Raw genomic sequence first — 24,978 nt, 5'->3', positions numbered from 1 at the left:
AGTGTTTTCTAAAAGCTTATTCATCGTAGAGTTACAAAATATATACATTATTTCACGCACACCAACGCACACCCATTTTCCATCGCGTTGAAACATGTTTACTTTCTTCGAAACTGCTCGAACCGTCTCGCGTATAAGTGACTGGTCGACAAGCCGATAAAGGGAGGTAACCGATGTCTGACTAAAATGTTCAATCGGAACATCCGTCTTGTTACACTAAATGTGTCTGAATCAGAATGATGCGTATAATGTTACAGGCTCCCATAACTTTATTTCAGCCTGACGCGGATACGTCCCATGTCTTGTGAAACACTTGTCCGGGTAAAGTTGAGACAAGCTGGTTTGTAGAGTTATGTGGATACTGTGTTCCTGCACCCGACTAAATTGTTGCAGACATAAGGTAGGCCTGAAACGTAGACTTACATCCTGCATCCTGCATTGTGACTTATTTTCACTTGATTTAAAATTATATAAATATGTGGAGGGTGAATTCGTGCTGGATTTTCTGTTCATGACCGTGTTCCAAAAAGCGATCGTAGTGCAACGTTTGATGTAAGTATATGTCGCCACGGTATGGAAATTATGATCACCTTAGCATTACGATCGCGATCCCTTCGTTGAATGGGCCCTGGTGACCTGTAACACGCAGCAAAGACTATAACACTGGCAAGGAGACACTGTCTGAAATAATGTATGAATTTTATTTAGGACAGAATCTAACAACTGACGATCGACAATACTAGTCATATACAGTAAACTACGGTTATAACGAACTCAAGGGGACTACTATTTTTAGTTCGTTATAACCATAGTTCGTTATAAGCATATATACAGCATAACTACAGCAAATAGTGGGGACTAAAAAGTAAGTTCGTTATATCCGTCAGTTCGTTTTAAGCGTGTTCGTTATAACCGGAGTTTACTGTACACCCGGAAAATAATATAGAACCGGTTTCTGATCTAATATATATATAGCCATGGTATTTAGCCATCAACAGTTTCAAGAAACTACATGCGAACCGCTGAACATGTTCAAACCGATGGAATTTGTTCCGTCATATCCATCTGCCTGACAAATGTCAACAGTATGGCCTTTGTTGGTCACTAATGGGTTACGCGTTTGCACAAGGCGTGTTCTTAAGCGACATGTTTGAGCAAGGTGATGTACAGAGACATTGTACTGGCAATCTCAAGGGTATGGACATCTGGATAGGTCAGGGGGTGTGGGGATGCAGAGGGAACGCGGCCAACCTTTTATAGCTCACCATGATGTCGACGTCCGCCCGTCCGTCTGTTAGAACTGAAATTAAATATATCTTCTTCTCAATATTTACTGAACGAAGGAAGATCACTCTTACAAAACATGTTCTTCATGACCAAGATGCGACATCCATCTAAGCAATCTCTTCTCCTCGGAAATCTGACATGATGTTTTCACATATTCAGAGGATTATTATAACATCCTATGAAGTAATGTTTTATGTTTGAAAAATTACAAAATGTTGTCGTGGCATGTCTTGGAAATACGTTTTTTGTAACTTGCAGATTCTATTTTGCCCACCCTTTACTGTACTTTTGATTATTCTAGCATTTGACTGGGTGATTACGAGGTCACCACCAGCATATACTTATTGTGATCGCCATAATTCGTGATTTTATTGAAGGAATTAACAACAATAGAATAAGCTTTGGTTGACTTTTATGGAAGTGCCATATTATCATAGTTCAAAACGGCAGTAATCCTAGCAAATATCTACGTGAACATATATGTGTAGAACATAATTTATTAATGCTTTCATAGGAGGAAAACACAGACAAAAATACTGGAATCACTTTTGATTCGTATGAACATTCCAGCTAATTATAACACATAACATTTTCAAAACATTTTCAAAAGGTTTCATTGCAGTTTTTCAAAAAACCTTTTTGTCAAATAATTTTATTAACGTTATAGAAATGTTTTACAACTATTCAAAATGTTATTGAAATATTTTCAAAATGTTATTCAAGAACATCATGCTATAACATTGCCTAACTTTTTCATAACATGCTATTACAATGCTTTCAACACGTTGCAGAAATGTTATGTCAGAACATATTTAATGAAATGTTATCATAATGTTTTAAACACATTGTGTACACATATGTAAAATCATCCGAATAAGGAGTAAATGATTTATGATTATTCAAAATGTAATTGAAATGTTTTTAAAATGTTTTTCAAGAACACAATGCCATAACATAGGCGAAACTATTTCATGACATGTTATTACAATGTTTTCAACACGTTGCAGAAAGGTTATTGACATGTTTATAAAATATTATTCAAGAACATCATGCTGTAACATAGGCGATACTGTTACTTTTATAACATGCTATTACAATGTTTTCAACACATTGCAGAAATGTTATGTCAGAACATATTTAATGAAATGTTATCATCATGTTTTAAACACATTGTGTACACATATGTAAAATCATCCGAATAAGGTGTAAATGATTTATGATTATTCAAAATGTTATTGAAATGTTTTTAAAATGTTTTTTGAAGAACACCATGCTGTAACATAGGCGAAACTATTTCATGACATGTTATTACAATGTTTTCAACACGTTGCAGAAAGGTTATTGACATGTTTATAAAATATTATTCAAGAACATCATGCTGTAACATAGGCGATACTGTTACTTTCATAACATATTCAAAATGTAATTGAAATGTTTTTAAAATGTTTTTTCAAGAACACCATGCCATAACATAGGCGAAACTATTTCATGACATGTTATTACAATGTTTTCAACACGTTGCAGAAATGTTATTGAAATGTTTATAAAATGTTATTCAAGAACATCATGCTGTAACATAGGCGATACTGTTACTTTCATAACATGCTATTACAATGTTTTCAACACATTGCAGAAATGTTATGTCAGAACATATTTAATGAAATGTTATCATAATGTTTTAAATACATTGTGTACACATATGTAAAATCATCCGAATAAGGTGTAAATGATTTATGATTATTCAAAATGTAATTGAAATGTTTTTAAAATGTTTTTCAAGAACACAATGCCATAACATAGGCGAAACTATTTCATGACATGTTATTACAATGTTTTCAACACGTTGCAGAAAGGTTATTGAAATGTTTATAAAATATTATTCAAGAACATCATGCTGTAACATAGGCGATACTGTTACTTTCATAACATGTTATTGCAATGTTTTCAACACATTGCAGAAATGTTATGCCAGAACATATTTTCATGAAATATTATCGCCATGTATTAAAGTGAGTACCGAATTACGGCCCCAACAGCCTAAAGTTGAACACTCCGTTTTCATAATGCTGTGGATTGGTAATGCAGTAATAGAACATTTTCACAACAGTTACAGTTTAATCTGTAGACTAAATGTCTAAAGCAAAATATAGCAGATATGAGTAAGACAAAACTTCACATGATCTGTTTGTTGCTGATCACAGATAGTGTCACAGGCAATTACATTTAGTCGCACATATTTTGCGAGGGCGTGAGAGAGACTGTTGAGAAGTGAATAAATATAGATATAAAGTAAAAGACGCATTATCTCACATTTATTTATTTTTCATGATTAGTTATTAAAATGTCTTAAAACGTTTTTGAAAATGTATCACAAAAATAAATGTTTTTAACATGTCCTTAACACGTTTGTAAAACCTGATGTCACACAAACGTTTCGAAAGCAATTTTTAAATGTTGTGACAAAATGCCTTGTTGTCTGGTGAAATGCCGTCGGAATGACGTCACACTATTATGTCATATTTTGCACCCGCCATCATCAGTTCAAGTTACATTGTGCATCAAGAGCTTGATCGTTGAACTCTGATTTCTTAGGGGGTAAGTTCATTTTCAAAAGCAGTATCCGCTTATCTAAGCAGTATCTAAATGGCATTGTGCAAATATATAACTTGTTACTTTTAACCAAATAATGGCATTGTGTATTCATAGCTTTCATCTATGGGAGCTGTGCCAATTTACACTTGTCATAGGGGTACACAAAGTACGTGATCTAGGGGTGCTTTGCAAAGCGCGAATCGCTTACAACAGTGCGCTAACTTTCAGCCGCTTGCAAGCGAAAGAATCGCTGGCTGAGGTCGCTTAGTTCTCAAACCAAAATGGCGTCTTACTTTGACACCGGAACAAGAAATTCTTGACTGGGTCAACGAGCCTTACAACTGCACCAGATACCAACCTACACAATACGTAACTGTCGAAGTGAAAACTTTAATGTGCATATGCTTAAAACTATATTCCCTAATGTACTTGAACCATCATCAAATTCACATCAGCTATGAATGACTTTTACCCGTGTTGAATGCAGAGCGTAACGTGTATTTATAGCGTATTCCAGAGTTCAGCCTGTGGCATATGATATTGTGTAGAAATACAAAGGGACACTGATGTACCTAAGTAGGCTAATACAACCAGGTGTTTCTCACGGCCTCGTTACGTTAATGTCACGGTTTGTTTGATCTTTCCGAACATGATCTGTCTTCAATAGCCTGTGTGGCAATCTGTTGGATTATGTAGGAGTGGATAATCTGCCCCAAAGGAACATTATACTAGACAATGTTATAAATTCACACTGTTGATTATTTACTGATTTGTGTTATTAATTCAAATTATGGACGAAGAAATATATGTGTAATGATTTCGCCTTTATATCAAACAGAGGGATGTCAGCTGTGGGTTGTTGTTTAAGTGCCTATGATTCTTTGGACTGTTTTAGTGATTTTCAGATAACTGGACCCAATGATTTGGCTACAGTTGCAGGTTGTGATAGGTGGCATTGATCCTACATGTACAGTTATTCCTAAGCTAGACCACGCATTGCGTAGATAGACTGTCGATCTACACATACCATGTCCAGCACAAGGTACTGCAAAAGGAAATGACAATGTATCTTCTGGAAACTCTAATACCTCTACCAAGTTCGACACTACGGCTTTACATGAACTGTATATGTCATCGGGGGAATGTATTGCAGACACGGGAGATTATCAGGAAATAAGAGACTTCGAATAAAACCCAACAGGATTTGAATACTGCCTATGATGAGTTTGCTCATGTAGTTCTGTGTCAGATGTACCGGATTCTTACAAAAGTTTGCACGTCGGTGTTTCGATTCATACCTCAATGAACTGACAAAAAATACACAGTCAATGCTTATCATTAAATTCAACAACGTAAAACATGTTTTATCTACATTAGTTGAACCCAAAACAGTTGTATATACCAAAACAGACAAAGATGAGATTGATAAACATTCCAGGTGTAGGAATACATACTGTGGCGTGACATGAATCAGGTGATCGTTTAATTTATGCCCATAACTTGACACGCATACACAGTCAGTGTACTGGAACTTCAATGTTCCTTTCACTGACAGACTCGGGCTCAGTGGGCGATGAATATTATGTATTATGAATATCGGTACATTCCGTATTAGGGAATTAGTGGCCCAAATATTTCATTCTCTTGTGATCGAATGGCTCTCTTGAACCATGTTTTGACTTGCTGTATGTTATCTCTTATATGTTCGCTAGCTTATTCTTGTATTGAAAATGAATTTGTCACTATGATTTTCAAACATTTTGGGAATTTACACTCAGAGATAGTTCTCATTCATTTATGATTATTTTGCCTCAATACTCGGTCTGACTAGTAATCCATGGATAACCGACCTTCTCGTTATTGTCTAGCTACTTAGTAACTAGTGTTTCCAATACTCGGTCTGACTAGTAATCCATGGATAACCGACCTTCTCGTTATTGTCTGGCTACTTAGTAACTAGTGTTTCCAATACTCGGTCTGACTAGTAATCCATGGATAACCGACCTTCTCGTTATTGTCTAGCTACTTAGTAACTAGTGTTTCCAATACTCGGTCTGACTAGTAATCCATGGATAACCGATACTCGGTCTTTCTAGTAATCCATGGATAATTGACCTTCTCGTTAGTGTCTAGCTACTTAGTAACTAGTGTTTCCAATACTCGGTCTTTCTAGTAATCCATGGATAACCGACCTTCTCGTTTTTGTCTAGCTACTTAGTAACTAGTGTTTCCAATACTCGGTCTTTCTAGTAATCCATGGATAACCGACCTTCTCGTTATTGTCTAGCTACTTAGTAACTAGTGTTTCCAATACTCGGTCTTTCTAGTAATCCATGGATAACCGACCTTCTCGTTATTGTCTAGCTACTTAGTAACTAGTGTTTCCAATACTCGGTCTTTCTAGTAATCCATGGATAACCGACCTTCTCGTTATTGTCTAGCTACTTAGTAACTAGTGTTTCCAATACTCGGTCTTTCTAGTAATCCATGGATAACCGACCTTCTCGTTTTTGTCTAGCTACTTAGTAACTAGTGTTTCCAATACTCGGTCTTTCTAGTAATCCATGGATAACCGACCTTCTCGTTATTGTCTAACTACTTAGTAACTAGTGTTTCCAATACTCGGTCTTTCTAGTAATCCATGGATAACCGACCTTCTCGTTATTGTCTAGCTATTTGGGAATTTTAGTGTTTCATTGTTCAGTCAAAGATTCCACAAATTCGAATGGCGACAATGTATTATAAAAAAATACAATGTTCCGCCATACCGCTTTGTCACAAACTGAAGGTTACTTTGTCATTTTTCATTGTAGGTTTTAACCCCATTCTGAGTGGATAAATCTTCAAAGCTGACTGGAATTCTGGCAAATGAGCAAGATTGAGTTGTGATTTACACTGCAAACACGAAAACGTCGTTTTGTCCGTATATGGTCATTGGACGGAAAAACGACGTTTTTGGACGTTTTCAAACCATCGTTTTTCCGTCCAAATGACGTCTTTCTGTATAAATTACCACCAAAGACAATAAATAGATCCTAATTGTGCATCCCCCTTTTCAAAAAAGCTGTATCCGCCTATGAGAGTGTCGCGAGCTCCGCGCCTGGCTGGAACGCACATTTCCTACTCCTCTCCCTTCTGCAAACACCTCTTGGGGGTTATAACGAGGTCACAGGTCAGGCGTGCACTCGTGAGTTGTCTGATACGGTCAAGAGTAAGATCTTCCGGAAGACCACTGCACTAGAGTTATGTGGATTGTTGATGAGGTACTACGTGTTTGGAACTGGGAGTTGAACACTAAGCACTTGTAGAGAAGAGCTCACAATAAAACGTCACGGACTCGCGGACCGACTTGTGTCTTCATTTCATTGGTTGAACTTCCACGACAGATATAACTTGGTTACCGCTTCCTAACTGTAACATTAACTGAAATTTACGCCTTTTATACACATTTGTAATGGGGCGACATTGCGACAAGGGGCCATTTTTTTCACCTTGAAAATGTCGCGTTACGGCATTGTCGCCCTTTTGTAAAATAAAGAAAAAGATTATTCAAAGAGCGACAATGCGACCACGCGACAATGCGACAAATGGCCAAAATGTCGCGTTGCTGAATTGTCGCGCTTTTGTTAATTTGGACACGTTGTTCTTGTTTTTGTAAAGGCGCCAATGCGACAATACGCCAACGAGACAATGTCCCTTCCATAGTGATCCGTGCAAATAAAACAGAGTTATGAAATAGAAGTCTAACATGCCAATTAAAAGTTAAAGTGTAAAAATGCGCTATTGCAGCTTCTGATTTCATAGATCTTCAAGAAGGATTATCAATAATGGGATGGGTGATGAGTTCATCTGCATGCCGAGTCTATACGCTGTGATTAACAATAATGCTCTGAAATCAATACATTTTGTCAAATGTATGACATGTTTTACCTGAGGGAACATATTGTTTATACTCGTCCATGTTTTTGACGGACAATATAATTTACATGCTCGGTAAAAGTGAGGACGGGCATCATTGTGTTTTTCCGTGCTTTGATCAGGCTGAACAACTGACTTGTCCTTGCATGTGTTTGTGACGAGTGCCACTTGTGTGGCAGGATACGCTCACCTTTACCCGTTGGATGGACTGAACTACTTTGGGTTTTTATCCCATATCAGTCTGATACACCGTGATATAACTGAAATCCTGTTCAAACTGATGTTTAATGCGATCACCGTAATATGTAAAAGAAAGCATATTTTTTTTCAATTATACAATTGATTGGATTAGAATATACTTGCGTCAGTGTATTTTATTAACGCCCAAAACTGTAATTTAAACACATATAATAACAGATCATATACACACATGGTGCCGTGACTTACTATTAGCTTTAATAGGCCATCCCGGGATAAAATAGTTCCCTCTAAAGCGAGTAACATATGTTTGGGTTTGTTTACAAGAAATGTATTCCAAGCAATATCCTCATTAGATGAGAAGATATGTTAAAGAATTACCTCAGTAAGTCAATCACAATGACAGAGCGTCGTAATACATTTACATCAAGTACAATACGTCAAAATGGCCGACACGATAAACGTGACGGGAGATATTTCCGAAGTTGTTAAATAACCTGTGGCTATTTCAAGCCTTTGCCATCACTGATCAATTGGTCGATCATTGAAAGGTGATTGTAAAGATGTGTCAAATAGATACTAAGGTAAATTCATAGATTGCTGTAGATTGTCACTACGATAGTTTGGATTTTTGTTGTTGTTTTTTCTCTAGGATGGGTTGTAGCGAGGGTATCCTTGCAACCAAACTCTCTGACTTATCCCAGAGTAAGCTAAGACGCTTAGTTCAAAATTAAAGGGTCTAAATGATGAGAAACAACGCTTCTGTATGAATTCGTACAAGGGAATTCGCAGGGGTTTCCCCAGGAATGTGGAAGTACTCTGTGTTTACGTCATTTCAAGAATACAGTCACGTGAAAAACGTCATGAGACCGAACTCTCGTCCAATGGAAAAGCCGTTTATCCTGTAAACTTCACATTAAAAATTTAGTTACTGTTATAACAAAATAAAACACAACCCATCATCCGATAGAGGTAACTGTGCATAGTGGAAGGATATGTTATCACATAAACTTGGTAACATGGTTTGGTTTGACTTCTTGGCGCTTGTCTGAATTCCATTAACATGTTACATATCCTAAAAAGGCTTATCGGCAAATCTCGCTGCACTGCGCGTGACAGATACCAGACCAAGGCATGCCAGAAATACAAAACCTAATGCTTCCGAAAAGAAGCCTTAGGCATCACGTGCGTCGGGGGACCTGCGCCATCTCATTGGCCGTTAACAGTTGTACAAGGCGGAGCAGGAGCAAAAAACATCGTTTTCCCGTCCATTTTACGCTTGAAAAACTCGACCCTTTTCCGGACACTTTCTAGACGCTCACCAATTAATCAATATTAATGAATTTTTAGTCGTTTTTCCGTCCAATGACCATGTACGGGAAAAAACAACGTTTTCGTGTTTGCTGTGTTAAGTAAGTTAAATTAATATCATCAGCAGTAAAAAAAACCAACACGTGCTCTGTTCAGCACAAAAACCTTGTCCTTGTCAAATATTATTTTCCTTAAGAAAATATTTGTTGGAATAGTTGCCACGAGTGTATTATGAAAATCAAATAATATGAGAACAGGGCGTATTTGAAAGAAATCACCACCAACAAGACACGTTAGCCACATGTTACCAGTAACGCCAATCAATCTGCGATTTATCACTGTAAATATTTGGTCACCGCCCATACCTATTTCATCAATAAATATGATATGTACGTGCTGAGAGTTTCTTTGAAATTGTATAGGTGAGTAGCTTGAAAGTGATTGGTACTGTCTGTATTTCTGCGTAGGTATTCTCAAACGTCTGTGAAAAGTCGAAACCATGGTTTGTAATATGTAAGAATAAGTTATATGTCATTCTTTATACCGCCAAGCTACTTGGATGTTAATTGTATGTGTGTGTTTATATAGATATAAACCGCCTATTACATAGCATAAGAAAGAGTACTTTGTGGTAAATAACTGCGGGTAATCTCACGTAAATACCGTCTCATGCGAATATTGGCCATGCTACGTCTATCATTTGGTTAAGCATTTACGGCATTGAAATTATACGGCATGTTAAATAAATTTGTGTGTAAATACATCAGTAACGCAAGAATGCCGTAAATGTAAATGTTAACAGTTCCTGTATGAAATGTCGTAGCATAAAATACTTCCCAGTCCATTATTATTCACAATTTGCTTTTTGTACCTTATCTGTTTGAACAATCCTGTTAAGAAAGTTCAAACCAGTCGCTATCAATTCATGCATAGTTGTCAATTACATATTTAATGTGACAAGTCATTGACAACATCTATCTTGTATTGAAATGTAATATTGTTTGAATCTCTCTCTATATATGAAATCTGTTTTAAGGTGATATCCGAGTAATCAGCTCTACCAAGTTAATTCTCCCACTATCTTGGTCATTGTGACGTAGCAAACGGGACCACGCCCACACAAGGCAAAACGGTCCCAATGCCAATCTACGTCAGAACAAAGAAATTCCAAATATTTTCAGTGAACGTAATCATCCATAAAATCAAAAGTGTAGCATGTGGACTTAAGCCATATTACATGTAATCTAAGATGGCATTGCTCATCATTCTTTGAAAAAACCCAAATTAAAACACATTTAATTTGATTACTTAGGTAAATGTTCTGCTGTTAATGACGATTTCTGGATTATTGTTCGTCTTTTGTATACACCGTGTCAATCGGAAAATTAGTCCGTGGGGAAAAAACTCATAGGATTTTGACATGAAGGGTGTACTAATGGAAGTTAAAAACCAGAAACAGTCAGAAGCAGAAATTAGCTACACAAAGATGATTTTGAAGTATAACTTAATGCTGTAATAAATTAGCTTCTACATTTCATGCCCATGATTTGTATGTTTCGTTTCTCTAACTACGTGGGTTTAAATTTTTAAATAAACCAAAATGGTGACATACATGGTATAAAATTAACCTTACCCGTCAGTAGATAACATGCATTAGTGCTGAAACCAGTGTCCCACTCAATCATGTCTCTTGTGTCTTCAGTTATGACCCTTAGTCTTCTTACATGGAATGTGCGTGGTCTGTTATATGGTACACGTGGTATAAATAGTGTAATTCCAAACTCAGTGGACATACTGGCTATTCAGGAACACTGGCTTTCGCCGGATTGTGAGTATAGATTTAATGACTTGTCTGGTTTTTCAGTTATTACCTATTCATGCAGTTCACAATTACTTTCTGCTAGAGGCTCTGGTGGCACGGCTATTCTATGTAATGATACATCCAAGTGGAGTGCTAAGTCGCTACATACTAACTCCCATTTCTTTGTAGCTGCTACTATTACTGCTAAGGGTTATAATGATGTCTTCGTCATATGTTGCCGTCTTCCCTCAACTAACGTCTTACATTCAGTGTATGTTAACGCATTAGATGATGTCATTGACATGTATGATACTTTAAGTGCCAAAGGTGACACTGTCATATTAGGTGATTTAAATTCTGATATCCACAGAATAAACATGTCTCCTCGAGATAAGCTACTACAAAAGGTAATAGATCATAGGCACCTAGTTAGTGTAACGCATAACCTATGCAACACAGGTCCCGGGTATACGTACAGAAGTAAAGACAATGTTAATACATCACTTATTGACTATGCCCTCATACCATCCAACATGCGTAACTGCATCATCCAGTGCAGCATACTTGATCAATGTCAGTACGATACTCCGGACCATTTGACTGGCCTTGTCTGCATACAATGTACACATCAAACCCCATCCAATGTGGAAACAACACATGTTCCAAAGTGGACCAAGGCAGACGAAATACACATAAATATGTATACAAAAGAAGTTGACACACTTCTCTCCTCCGTATGTATAGCATCTGACCACGTTCAACCTGATGTCATAGAGCATTTTAACGAAGAGCTAAGTAAATGTCTTATGAAGGCCAGCTCTAACAATATCCCCCAAAGTGTATATAGATCACATTTGAAGCCCTATTGGAAAAATGATGGGTTAAATCAGTCCCACTATGAAATGAGGTCGGCCAGACGAGAATGGATAGCGGATAATAGACCACGGGGAGGAAACTCTAGATTATACAAATCCTATAAAAATGCAAAAAGGGAATTTAGACGTTTACACCGAAAATCAAAATGTAAACAGCGCAAAGAAATAAGTACAGAACTAGAAAAGACATGTGAAGCCGATATAAATACATTATATAAACATGTTCGTGAGTTGAGACGCAAGAGTCCGGTTATTGATAAATTAGTTTACAATGGACGTAGTGCTGTTTCTTCAGCTGATATATGTAAACTGTGGGGTGACTATTATTCAGACTTGGCAAAACCTCACCAGTCTGATGATTTTGATGAAAACTTTAAACTCACCATTGTATCAAAACTTCATTATATCATGGAACAAAATCGTCATAATCATGATCCACTAGATGATATCCTGTATACAGAAATCCAAGTCTCAGAAATCAGATCACATATACACAACCTTAAAAGAAACAAATCTCCAGGACCTGATGGTATCACAAATGAACACCTGATATTTGGAGGAGAGATGCTTGTAGTAACCCTCAAACACCTATTCAATCAAATACTTGCATCCCAGTATTATCCATGTGCCTTCAGAAAAGGCATGATAATACCTATTTATAAAGGCAAAAACGACAAACATGACCCACGTAACTACAGGGGCATAACTCTTACATCGTGTCTATCTAAACTCCTAGAGAAAATCATTTTAAGTAGAATAGAAAAATATAAACCCAGTAATCTCCAATCATTCCCCGATGCTCTACAATTTGGTTTCAGAAAGGAACATGGAGCAATCATGTCTGTATTCACCGTTTTAGAATATGTTAATTTTTACCTAGAAAGAGAATCACAAGTGTTTGCTGCATTTTTAGATAATGAAAAAGCTTTCGATCGTATTTGGCACGACGGTCTTTTTGTTAAATTACATGACCTTGGTGCGAAAGGTAAATTATGGAACTTACTTTTCCATAGCTATACAGACAGCTGTGCTTTTATATCCTACAACGGAGAAAGATCTGATGAGTTTCCCATTAAACAAGGTGTTGGGCAAGGTCGAGTTATGTCAGCATGGTTCTTTCTCGTTTTCATAAATGACCTTATATGTGAACTAAGGAAAGCAAACGATGGCCTCTCTGTTCATGGCATCTATATACCCTGTTTGTTATTGGCCGATGTCACAACGCTCTTGTCTACAACCCCACGGGGCTTACAGTCTTCCCTTGATTCAGTTCGTTTATATGCAAACAAATGGAGACTCAACTATAATGCCTCCAAGAGTAAATCACTTGTATTCTGCAAAACACGCCAGCGTCATAATAAAGTAACCTACAAATTTGGCGATGCAATAATTTACACTTCTGACTCCGTCAAATATGGCGGAATAATCATAAACAGTAATTTATCCTGTAAAGAAAGAATCATGACATGTTGCTCAAAAGCAAGAAAAAGTGTTAATTCACTACGATCACTCGGCCTCAACGACTCAGACCTACACCCAGTTGAATGTGTCAATATATGGAAAAGAATGATTTTATCTACAAGCTTTTATGGATGTGAATTGTTACCAGCCTTTTACGGTAAAGAACTTGAAATGACTGAATGTACACAACGTTACTTTGCTCGTCATATACAAGGATTTGGTAAAAGACATCCAACCGATTCGTCTATTTCTAACTTGGGAATGTGGTCAATGAATGGCTACATTGATAAATGTAGACTGCAATTATTAGGAAGGCTCTGCATTAACGATTGTAACTCAAGAACAAAAGACCTATTTTGTGCTCACATTGCTACCAACGCTTTTGTCAATATTAGCCGTCCAGTAAGCATATGCAACATCCTTCTATATACTGCTAAAAAGTACCATTTGGCTGGATAACTATATAAAGGGATATACTGATAGCGGTTCGTTCCCAACAAAATCGGCTTGGCGAGCTCTTGTAATCAGACGTCTATCAGAGAATGAACAGTACATCTGGAGAGAGAGACTAGCACAGAGACCGGATCTTTCACGATAGCATAAAATTCATAAACGGTTACAAATGCATGTTCTTTACAATGTAATGTATCTCTATCCACATCTAAGACAAACCCCTGCAACTTTGTATTAAAATCGGATCAAGAGCAAAAGTGTCGAAAGAATGTAACCATTGCAATAGACATTGCTATGACTATGATTGCCATATTATTTTTCACTGTGAAATGTTTATGCCTGACAGAAATAATTTCTTCTCATGCCTGATTGATAAACTTGATGAAGATGTATACGTGAAAATAGATATGCTTGACGATGATGATATGCTTTCATTCTTTCTCGGTGCAGATGTCCATGACTTGACAAACGAACTTGATTACGATACTTGGCAAAGCATAATAATGACTTTCTGCCACTTCATATGGAATTTAAAAAAACACCTTATGTATATCTACTAAACACTTTACTGCTCTTAAAATGTACATCGTAAATTATTTATTCATAGCAGTGTATAACATGATTTCTTTGTATATAGTCAAGTAATTTCATTGATGTTCTGTAAATAATGTATTTGCCCATGTAAAATCTTCGGATTCAACTCTGGAGGAAATAAAGAAATTCATTCATTCATTCATTCATTCATTCATTCATTCATTCATTCATTCATTCATTCATTCATTCATTCATTCATTCATTCATTTATACATGGTATAAAATTAACCTTACCCGTACACAACAAGGCGTCACTGATCTTTTGTCACAATGTCGTACATCATTATCAGGCACTCATTGGGTTTGTCACGGCTAGAGGTCGTGTGTTGACCTTGCCATGTTGATCGGGCTGTAGGTTCAGGGTTAAATAGGCTAGACAAACAATGCCTGAAGCTTGTAACTTTCAGAGGGTTATGAATGTTCTTTACATTTGACGACAACAATGCATTTTCGAACACATAGAAATACCTCAGGGTTGTCATGGGGATTATCAGAAAATACCTTAATGTTGCAGATATGACTAGGAAACCGACATTTTCTAACATTGCTTGGCTGAACGTATCAGACAGAATCGTACTCGGGACAGATGACGTGTATTTTCCTCGTAGTTCTCGAAATTTCAACGCGCAAGATTCCGGGAATGAACTGGCGTGCATCGTTGCTCATGACATCAACCACTGGTTGCCTGAAGTAATAATTAAAGCCCGACGTGAAAAGAACGATTCCTAAAATTAAATAAATTCCACTCACTGTAAACATGTGCGATTGCTTGTCTGTCATCGTATTCGTTTCATGTTTGGGGCAAATTATTATTTCTGACAAACTACTTTTTAACTTCTTTAAGTTTTTTGTGTCCACGTTTTGGTTTTCATATCTTCAGATTATTGTGGCTAAAGACGCGATATGCGCGATGGCTATGATTTATGAACGTTAAGTATATTTTCACGGCTTAGATAATAAATTACACTTATTTGGCTAGTATACTAATGTCAGAAGACCAAAACGTGCATGAGTGAACAAAGGCGCTCAGTAGTCATCCTTTAAATATGTCTGTTAATTTCTATGCCTTTAGTTTATATAAATTCTTAAATTGTCAGGTTTGATATATCGTGTGGGCCCAACACGACCCTTCTCCTACCCCGTTCTTTGGACAACCATACTGCTGTGCATACTGAGATGAGTGAAGTTGAATATGTTCATGAACATTAAAAAAACTGTGCATGACACATTATCTGTAACACATTTTGTGAGGCTACTTCGGTTCTCGATGTGTGTCTTAGATATCCATGAAGAATTGAATATTTACTCCTTGTTATAAAACACTTTAGACACGACATTATGACGATTTACTGCGACACTTTGAACAAGTATATGAATCGAATTTCTGACACTACTATTGCTTCACTGTCGAAGCAAATGTTTAGGTTTTATTTCGTGTGGGCCCAACAAGACACATGAATATGTCAAGTGGAAAACTGGTGCGTTTTGAGTAAACTAACAAGCATTGGACAGACAGACAGAAAGACAGACAGTTTATTAGGGGCTCACCTCATGTATAGCAATATATACATAAATAATATACATCTATTGTCAAAGTACACAAGCCATTCTAAAAGAATTGCGAGATACCATATATAAAACAGGTTATACAGTATATACTAGTATTTAAGACAGTATTCCCTGAAATAAAATAGAAATACATAATAAACTCAGGAACATAAAAGCCCTCTTCGCCGGGTTAAGATTAAATACAAAGTTTTGGCCGAAATTAAAACTAAGCTAGTAAATGACAATAAAACACACATCTTATCAATATTGGATGAGATGATTAGATGGTACGCAATGAAGCCATTAGTTAAAATAAACAAATATACTGCGTTTAAAACTGTGGCATGAATAAATGTACATTTTATGCTACTTCAACCCCCTTTAAGGGTACGGCCAGTAATCATCTAAGTTACAAATTATACATTACCAATACATGTATAAAATATAGCTATCTACACAATTTAGAATTTATCGATACGTTCAATTTCTTTAAAAAAAACTATAATCATATGAGATTTGATAGTATTTAAAAATCCTTAATTGATGATATATTGAAATATTTATCCCTTGTGATGGAAAAATCAGATTAGATATATACAGTTTAGTGCTGCAATTAGGCTATTTACGAAAAGGTCAAGTGAACATAGTTTACAGGAGCTAATGCATTGCACACAACCGGACATGTCATATTGGTGGGGGATGTGAGTATTCCATGCTTGTTTTAATTAGTGACTTGACTTGGCCTCAGGTATAGCAACATACAAACATAATCAGCAACTCAAACGTTCCTCTTCAGCTCCACCACCACCCAACACTCGCCACCAATATACCTCTCTCCCCTCCCGCAAACAAACTAAAGCAAAAACACAACCACCAAAAAATGCCTACTTTCCGTTCCCACACCTGATTAGTTTCCTTTATCTTTTCGATATTACCCCTCATCATAGTGATTTTACAGTGAAATTGCATTCTACCATCAATTTGGAATTTATTCGATTTTGATTGGTCAACCAGAGGCTATTAAATCACAATAAACTCCTCTGATTGAAACAGCTGGTTTGTCGCCCGCATCGCCGCGGAAGCTAATATTCATAGAATGGTACTATTTTCTGTCATTGTCGGTAGACATATTTAGATAATTACATTTACAATTATAGGTTACAAAATGCACAGATGCGGTTACTACAATATTCAAAAGATATGTGGCAATAAATTTCGTGCAGAAAACACCATAGAAATCTACAAAGGTAATGCATTTACGTTTTGGAGACAACAGAGTGCTTAGAATTTTGGCGCTTCTATATACGGCTGTGACATCATATCTTTTGCGTCACAGTGAGCGATATGACGTCATAATTGTGATGTGCGATGTCTAGCGAAAGCCTTGCAAAGCTTGCTTTGTTTTCTTTAGGGATGCCCACCTCATGTTAGCTTACCAAGTTGCCGTGCTTATATGCTTTCAATGCCTGTCATAGGTTCGAGTGAAGTATTACGGCGTAAACAAACTGCTTGAGTACATACAGCGCCATATTTTGTTCGGTGATTCCGTAATTCAGATCGATAACCAACTCAAAACACTGGACTCAACCCATGCCGCTTCACTCAGTATATTTGCTAATACCAAAGAGTTTGCGTTTTATTCAGTCATGGTAGAATTTAACCTCACTAAATTTAACATTTGAAACCTCACGCTGCGCGTTCGGTTCCAAATTCAATTAAGCGCGGTCACATCTTCAGGTAACCTAGCTCTACATTAGAAACACTGTATGTTAATCTCCTAAATGATCATCTTTCAAATGGCACTCATTGCCCTAACAAGGATTAACCACTTATTAAAGCAGTACAGGAAACTAGAATCTCACAAAAAAGTGCCTTCAAAACACAAGGCTATGATTTCATTCGAGATGATAGACCCTGTTTATGTATATCAATCTTTTTTTGTGCTTGGGGCCTCAAGCCCATATACAAAGTATACAAAGTATACAAAGTATACAAAGTATACAAAGTATACAAAAATACAAATTATACATCATGGGGGTTGGCGGTTTATCAAACTTATATATTCAATGATGTATGTATGTATGTATGTATGTATGTATGTATGTATGTATGTATGTGTGTGTGTGTGTGTGTGTGTGTGTGTGTGTGTGTGTGTGTGTGTGTGTGTGTGTATGTGTGTATGTATGTATGTTTGTATGTATGTATGTATGTATGTATGTATGTATGTATGTATGTATGTATGTATGTATGTATGTATGTATGTGTGTCCATGTTATGTTTATGTTATGTTTTTATTTCATATGAAATACAAAATGAGTTAATGTGAGTGAGTTAAAATTAAACGCCACATCGGCGTTATTTCAGCCAAATCGTGACGAAAACTGACACATAATACATTGATGTATATGGATAAAAACCTGTCGATTCCTTTAATATTATTCGATCATCAAAGGATTATATTGTTAATAGCTATGGTCGATCATTGACAGATTTGTGTTGTCAGTTTGATATGCACGTGACAAATGGCAGAAAACATGGAGACGAGTGTGGCGAATTCACTTTCGTAGGTTCTCAGGGCTGAAGTGTCATCAATTACTGTGTAGTGTCATCCGATATCTTTAGTTATGTTGAATCTTTTCATGTGCTGAGCGAAAGGCATCCAGATCACATGTCCGTGAATGCTGTTATACCTGTACCAAAGGAAAATGTCATGTCAGTGCGACCAACATGACCTGACGCGCTTTGTGCGGGAGAACTGTAGACGCGATGCATTCCTCCACCACCTTAGTAATGAACAATCTTTTAATAGAGACATTCAAAAAGGCAGTTGAACATGATATTGATTACAGTGTTGATCAATTACAATTAGCTGTTAGTGAATCGCTTGTCAAGACAGGTTTTCATTCTACTACTGGAAAAATAACCAAGATAAGTAACCAGCAACCACAATTGTTCGACAAGAGCTGTCACAGTGCTAAAAAGAACAAATATAAAACGTTAAACCTTTTTAGACAGACAAATAATACTGAATATTATACAGAATATATATCATTGAAGAATCATTTTAGAAACTTGTGCAAACAGAAGAAAAAGGACTTTGAGAATAAGATTATGGCGGATATTTCTAAAGCAGCCCAAGACAACGATTGTAAAATATTCTGGAAACTAATTAAAAAACTGTGTGGATCTTACCAACAATTAAGGCAAGAAATATCAGGAGAAGAATGGCTGACCTATTTTAAGAGACTTTTAAATCCAGAGATAGAATCAGATGCTGCGTTTAACGAATATGTCAAGAATTACATTTTAGATCACATTTTTGCTAATTGTGAGAAATGTGCACAGTGTGATGACTTAATAGGAGGTGTAATAACTGAAGAAGAAATTAAGAAGAATCTTGTAATATCATAATGCCTTATCTATTAATACTTTTTAATGAAGTATTAAAGAAGGGATATTTTCCACAGGCTTGGAATAATGGGCTTATTTCCACTCTCTTTAAGCAAGGACGTAGAACTGACCCAAGTAATTATAGAGGTATCACCCTCCTAAATATTATGGGGGAAATCTTTACATCAGTAATTCATAAAAGACTTACTCTTTGGTTTGAACTTCAAGACAGGTTTAGAGGGGTCGCAGTGTATGTAAAAGATCACCTGTATTTTACGCACGTCCCCGATCTTGATCTCCCAAACTTAGAAGCTGTATGGATTGAGGTCATTGTAAATAATAATAAATTGTTGATTGGTACATTCTATAGAGGGTACCTCAGGAACTACTACTGGGACTTAATTGATGAATCATTTGCGAAAGCTGCTGATAAAAACTCTAAAATGATTGTAGTGGGTGACTTTAATGCTAATATACTTAACAGACGTAACGACAAAATTGAATATTTACAATTATTTTACAACCTAATACAACTTGTTGCTGAACCTACACGAGTAACTGATACTACTAGTACTTTGCTTGATCTCATCTTTACCTCTGTTTATAGCATTGTACATGAATCAGGTGTTCTTCCTCCAGTATGCAGTGATCATAGTCCAGTATTCGTTTCCCTCAGGTTTGGAAAGGCACATAAGGAATCTTTTAAGCGAATTATATATATATGATTATAACCATGCTGACTACGATGGCCTATTTGATTGTATTGCTGCCACTGATTGGGGAAGTATTATTGACCACACTGATATTGACATGTCTATTTCACTATTTACTTCAAAATTATTACAGTTGATAGATCTGTACATACCCCAAAAAGAAGTGGTTGTACGACCAGGGGATTGTTCTTGGATGAATGGCCACTTGCGTAAGCTGATGAGGAATAGAAATCGATTGCATAGAACTGCTAAAAGAAGGAATTTACAGACTGATTGGGAGCGCTTCAGATTAGCACGGAACAAAGTTATTACTGAAGTTAGGAAAGCTAAGCGCGCTTATGATTTGAAATTAGATGATACTATTAATTCAGAATGTGGTACTACATCATGGTGGCGCTTAATTAAAAAATTTATACAGCATAATAGAAATTCAAATACACAATCCCCTCCTATTATGATTAATGGGAAAGTTGTTGATCATCCCAGTGATATTGCTGAGGCTTTTAATGACTTCTTTATTCAACAAGCCCAAGTTGAAGAACCCGAGAAGGAAACTAATAACTTACATGAGCCGGTAAATAAACTTAACGACTTGCTCTTGTCTGAAAAAGAAGTCCATAGTCTAAATACTACCAAAGCTAAAGGTCCAGATAATATTGGTAATAAGCTTTAAAAAAATTAGCTATACCCTCTATGTGCTCCCATTACTTTACTGTTCAATTTATCGCTACGACTTTCCTCTTTTCCTTGTCAATGGAAAAAATCTCTTATAGTTCCAATCCATAAAAAAGGTAGTGTCCATGATTGTAATAATTATAGACCAGTTGCCCTGACAACTTCTCTTTCTAAGGTATTTGAAAAATGTGTATTTAAGCATGTCTACAATTTTTACTTGGATAATGATATCATAACCACTTCACAATCGGGATTCAAACCTGGAGATTCAACTGTTTATCAGTTAACTGAATTATATCACGTGATCTCCAAAGCCTTGGATGATGGAAAGGAAGTTCGCGCCATATTTTGTGATATAAGTAAGGCGTTTGATCGTGTCTGGCATGAAGGCTTATTAGTTAAATTAAAGTCAACAGAGATAGGGGATAATCTTCTGGACTGGTTTGGAAGTTATCTTTGTAATAGACAACAGTCTGTAGTAATTAATGGCTATATGTCAAATTATAAACCAGTTCTAGCCGGAGTGTCACAGGGCTCAGTTTTAGGACCTCTGTTATTCCTTATTTATATTAATGATCTGACTCATGGGATAATGAGTAATATTAAACTTTTTGCTGATGATACATCTTTATTTCTAAATATTGAAGATCCTGAATCCACAGCCGCTATATTGAATAGTGATTTAGAATGTATAACAAACTGGGCAAGTAAATGGCAGGTGAAATTTAGTCCTTCCAAAACGGAAGCCATGTTATTTTCTACTAAAATTAATCCTAGTCCTAAATTACCTCTGCGAATGAATGATATTCCTATACCTGAAGTAAGTGATCATAAACATCTAGGACTTGTATTCCAGGAAGATGGAAAATGGCACAAACACATTGAATATATTGTACGTAAAGTGAGTCCATTAATTAATTGTTTGCGTAGTCTGAAATACCGTCTAAACCGAAGAACGCTCGAAACCATGTACAAATCTTTTATTTTGCCTATTTTTGATTATTGTGATAATATTTGGGATAATTGTAATAATGAACAAGTAAAACTATTAGAAAATTATCACTTGGATGCTCTACGAACAATATGTGGAGCAGTACGAGGAACCAGTCACAAAAAACTTTAAAGGGAAACGGGTTTATGCTCACTGTCCGACAGACGACATTACCATAAATTATGTATATTTAACAAAATGTTCAATGGGCTAACTCCTAAATATCTATCTTTATGGGTTTCACCTAATATATCCAGCATAACTGGATATAACCTTCGTACTTCTAATGACTTCCAGACCAGTGCAGGACGCTTATCCCAGTATAATCGATCTTTTTTGCCATCTGTTATACAAGCTTGGAATGCACTTGATATTAATATTAGAAATGTAGATTCCTTATCTCGGTTTAAGCAATTAATTTCTAGAGAAACTAAGCTTACTGCAAATTTTACATCTTTTGCTAGTTATGGCCAGCGGCAATGTCAGGTGATTTTATCTAGACTTAGGCTAGGTTGTAGTGATTTAAAATCACATTTATTTGACAGATTTCTGATTGATAATCCCATCTGTCCATGTGGCCTAAATAGAGAAGATTCTTTCCACTTTTTTCTATCTTGTCCACGCTATGCCAAGTTTAGAATTGATAAATACTTTTTTGTTAACCAGCTCAGCATACATACTATACTCCACGACAATGAAGATCCATCTTCCTCAGACAATGAATACATTATAAAATCAGTTCACAATTACATCATTGAAACAAACCGCTTTACGTAAGTTTTGTGTCAACTTAAGAATATAAAATGCATTTGGTATCTTGCTTTCCATTTTATTTCATGTTGTGTTACTCATTAATGTCTGCTCTATAGACTTCATTACAATTTACATGTATAATGTACAATATTAGGAGAAGCATTAATATGGGCCTTTTTGGCCTGTTTGCTAATCCTTTTTCCATTTTGTAATGCTATTTAATGTAAAATCTGAACATTAATGGAAATAAAATACTGTTTAAATCAAGTTCTTTACATTTTACTGATTTATTTGACACCTCATGTGGTGTTAGACAAGGATGTATGCTTTCACCGCTACTGTTTTTGATGTAAGTAGACGAACTAAATGTTATGAAGAGTGATGACACTCGTGGTATCTTCATTGATTGTGATATTGATGAAATATTTTTGCTCTTATTTGCAGATGATATGTCAGTTTTGCTCTTCATTTTAATAACTTTGTTTTGACATATACATGTTGCAATACCCGACAAGCATGTTATACATAATTATGGGACAGTTTTCAATCTTGTACTGACTTACTCTGGTGTTTATGAGCGAAGTTTATTGGCTTGTGTGTAAAACCCCGTTTTTCTGGTAATCCTATTATTACTTAGTTTATTTCTATCTAATGACACCCTGTTCTCTGTATCATGGCTCCGTGACTATCCATAACAATTAAGATGAACATTCAGTTCAAGTAAATGAATGAGTTTGTTTTGACGCTACAGTCAGTCAAAAAACCAATGCTGTGAGGTTTGATAACACACTTCTACCAGGTCGAACATCGTGGATCCTCATTTTCTCCCTAAAGAGAATCATAGTTCATATGCTAATCCATCTGCGAATACCCTCCCACTCAAGATGACCTTACTTGTTGCTAAATCTATCATCTATCCCCCCAATCTCACCCCCCCCCCCCGCCCCCACACGCACGCACGCACGCACGCACGCACGCACGCACGCACGCACGCACGCACACACACACACACACAAACAAACAACTGACCTAAATAACCTGGACAGGAAATACTGCTGATAGCCTCTGGTCAACTCAGCCGCGCCGACGCAGAATGTTCGTCCAACTCTGCAGGGGGCATTCTCAGTGGCTTCAAACGCGCTGAAATGTTTTCGCCTTGCATCCAAGATGGTGGACAAGTGAAATCGTATGAAATTTGGCTATTTTATGTCCTATCTCTTTTTTGATTACCCAATAAAGTCAATTCATAGTTACACGGTTGTGAAGAAGCTTACAACTTTATAAGACTTATTCATCTCATTCCAAAAAAGCTACTCGCGCTCACATAAAGTTGTAGTTATTATGTCACTGTTTTATTTCTTTAAAAATATATTACATGTTCAACAATAACAATTAAGATGAACATTCAATTTCCGATATGAAATTCCGAAGTAAATGAATAAGTGTGTTTTACGCCACAATCAGTCAAAGACCAACGTTGTCCGGTCTGATGACACACAATCTACCAGGTAGCACATTGTGTACACCCTATCCCCATTGAAGTCTCCACTGTGGGTATTCCTGGGGACGAAAAGGCCCCATGTACCTAGGAATTTCATCAATACATTCATGCGCGGCATTCTCTGCCTAAAGAAGATCATATAGTTAACATGTTAATCCAACTCGAACTACCATCCCGCTCAAGATGAATGTTTTATGTAACATCCAACAGGCCCACATTTACGCACGCACGCACGCACGCGCACACACATATTTGGATTTACCAATCCCTGAATTGAGAAGACGTGCGTTACGAAGCTCCTCCAAGTCATCATCAATATCCGTATATGTCTTCGATATCATTACCCATCCAAAGCCGAATATACATTTATTGTGTTTTCTTGTCAACAAATGTTATAATTGGGATAACACTTTCTGAGTAAAGTACAGATTCTCGTACTTTCTTGGGTTGAGTCCCGTCCGGGATTTGAACCCACACTGTGAGTGAGGCACCCAATCGCCAGAACACAAAGTTGGCGATCTAACCCAGCCACCGAACCAAAAATGTTAGTCCAGATGACGTACACTTTGTGTACTCCTCTGACAAGAGAAAAATGACAGTAACACACATTATATTTGGATACCACTTTCTCAGTAAACTACATATTTTTAGGGTGGAGATAATAGACGTTGATGGTTGATTATCAATGGACAAATTAAAGCCAAAACTTAACTTATGAATGATTGGTAATGGGAAATGGACAATGGGCAAACGGGAGGCGGGGTAATCAGCGCCATGCCAGTTATCTGTTGGCTTCCCTTGTTGCGTTCCCTTCTTTGCTATCTTTTTACTTTTGTTGTTCTTACAGGTACAAATATATGTTCTCTGCCTCATAGCATTTAATAATATGCACCTGATGAAGGAGAAAGTATATATTC

At 36.5% G+C, this 24,978-nt stretch overlaps 1 protein-coding gene across 2 annotated transcripts in view; it reads left to right on the top strand.

Annotated features, from left to right (window-relative positions):
* Nucleotides 1-257: 257 nt before the first annotated feature.
* Nucleotides 258-24,978, top strand: part of LOC139464463 (uncharacterized) — a 54,861-nt gene continuing 30,140 nt past the window's right edge. For both annotated transcript variants that reach the window (XM_071245991.1, XM_071245990.1), the window contains exon 1: nucleotides 258-400. The gene's annotated coding sequence lies outside the window, so the exon portion shown is untranslated. The remainder of the gene's footprint in view (nucleotides 401-24,978) is intronic.

This window comes from Haliotis cracherodii, unplaced genomic scaffold (genome assembly GCF_022045235.1).
Source record: "Haliotis cracherodii isolate W230 unplaced genomic scaffold, xgHalCrac1.p SCAF_17, whole genome shotgun sequence".
Lineage (NCBI taxonomy): Eukaryota > Metazoa > Mollusca > Gastropoda > Lepetellida > Haliotidae > Haliotis > Haliotis cracherodii.
The sequence above is the reverse complement of the archived record's forward strand: the minus strand, read 5'-3'. Positions and strand labels throughout refer to the sequence as shown.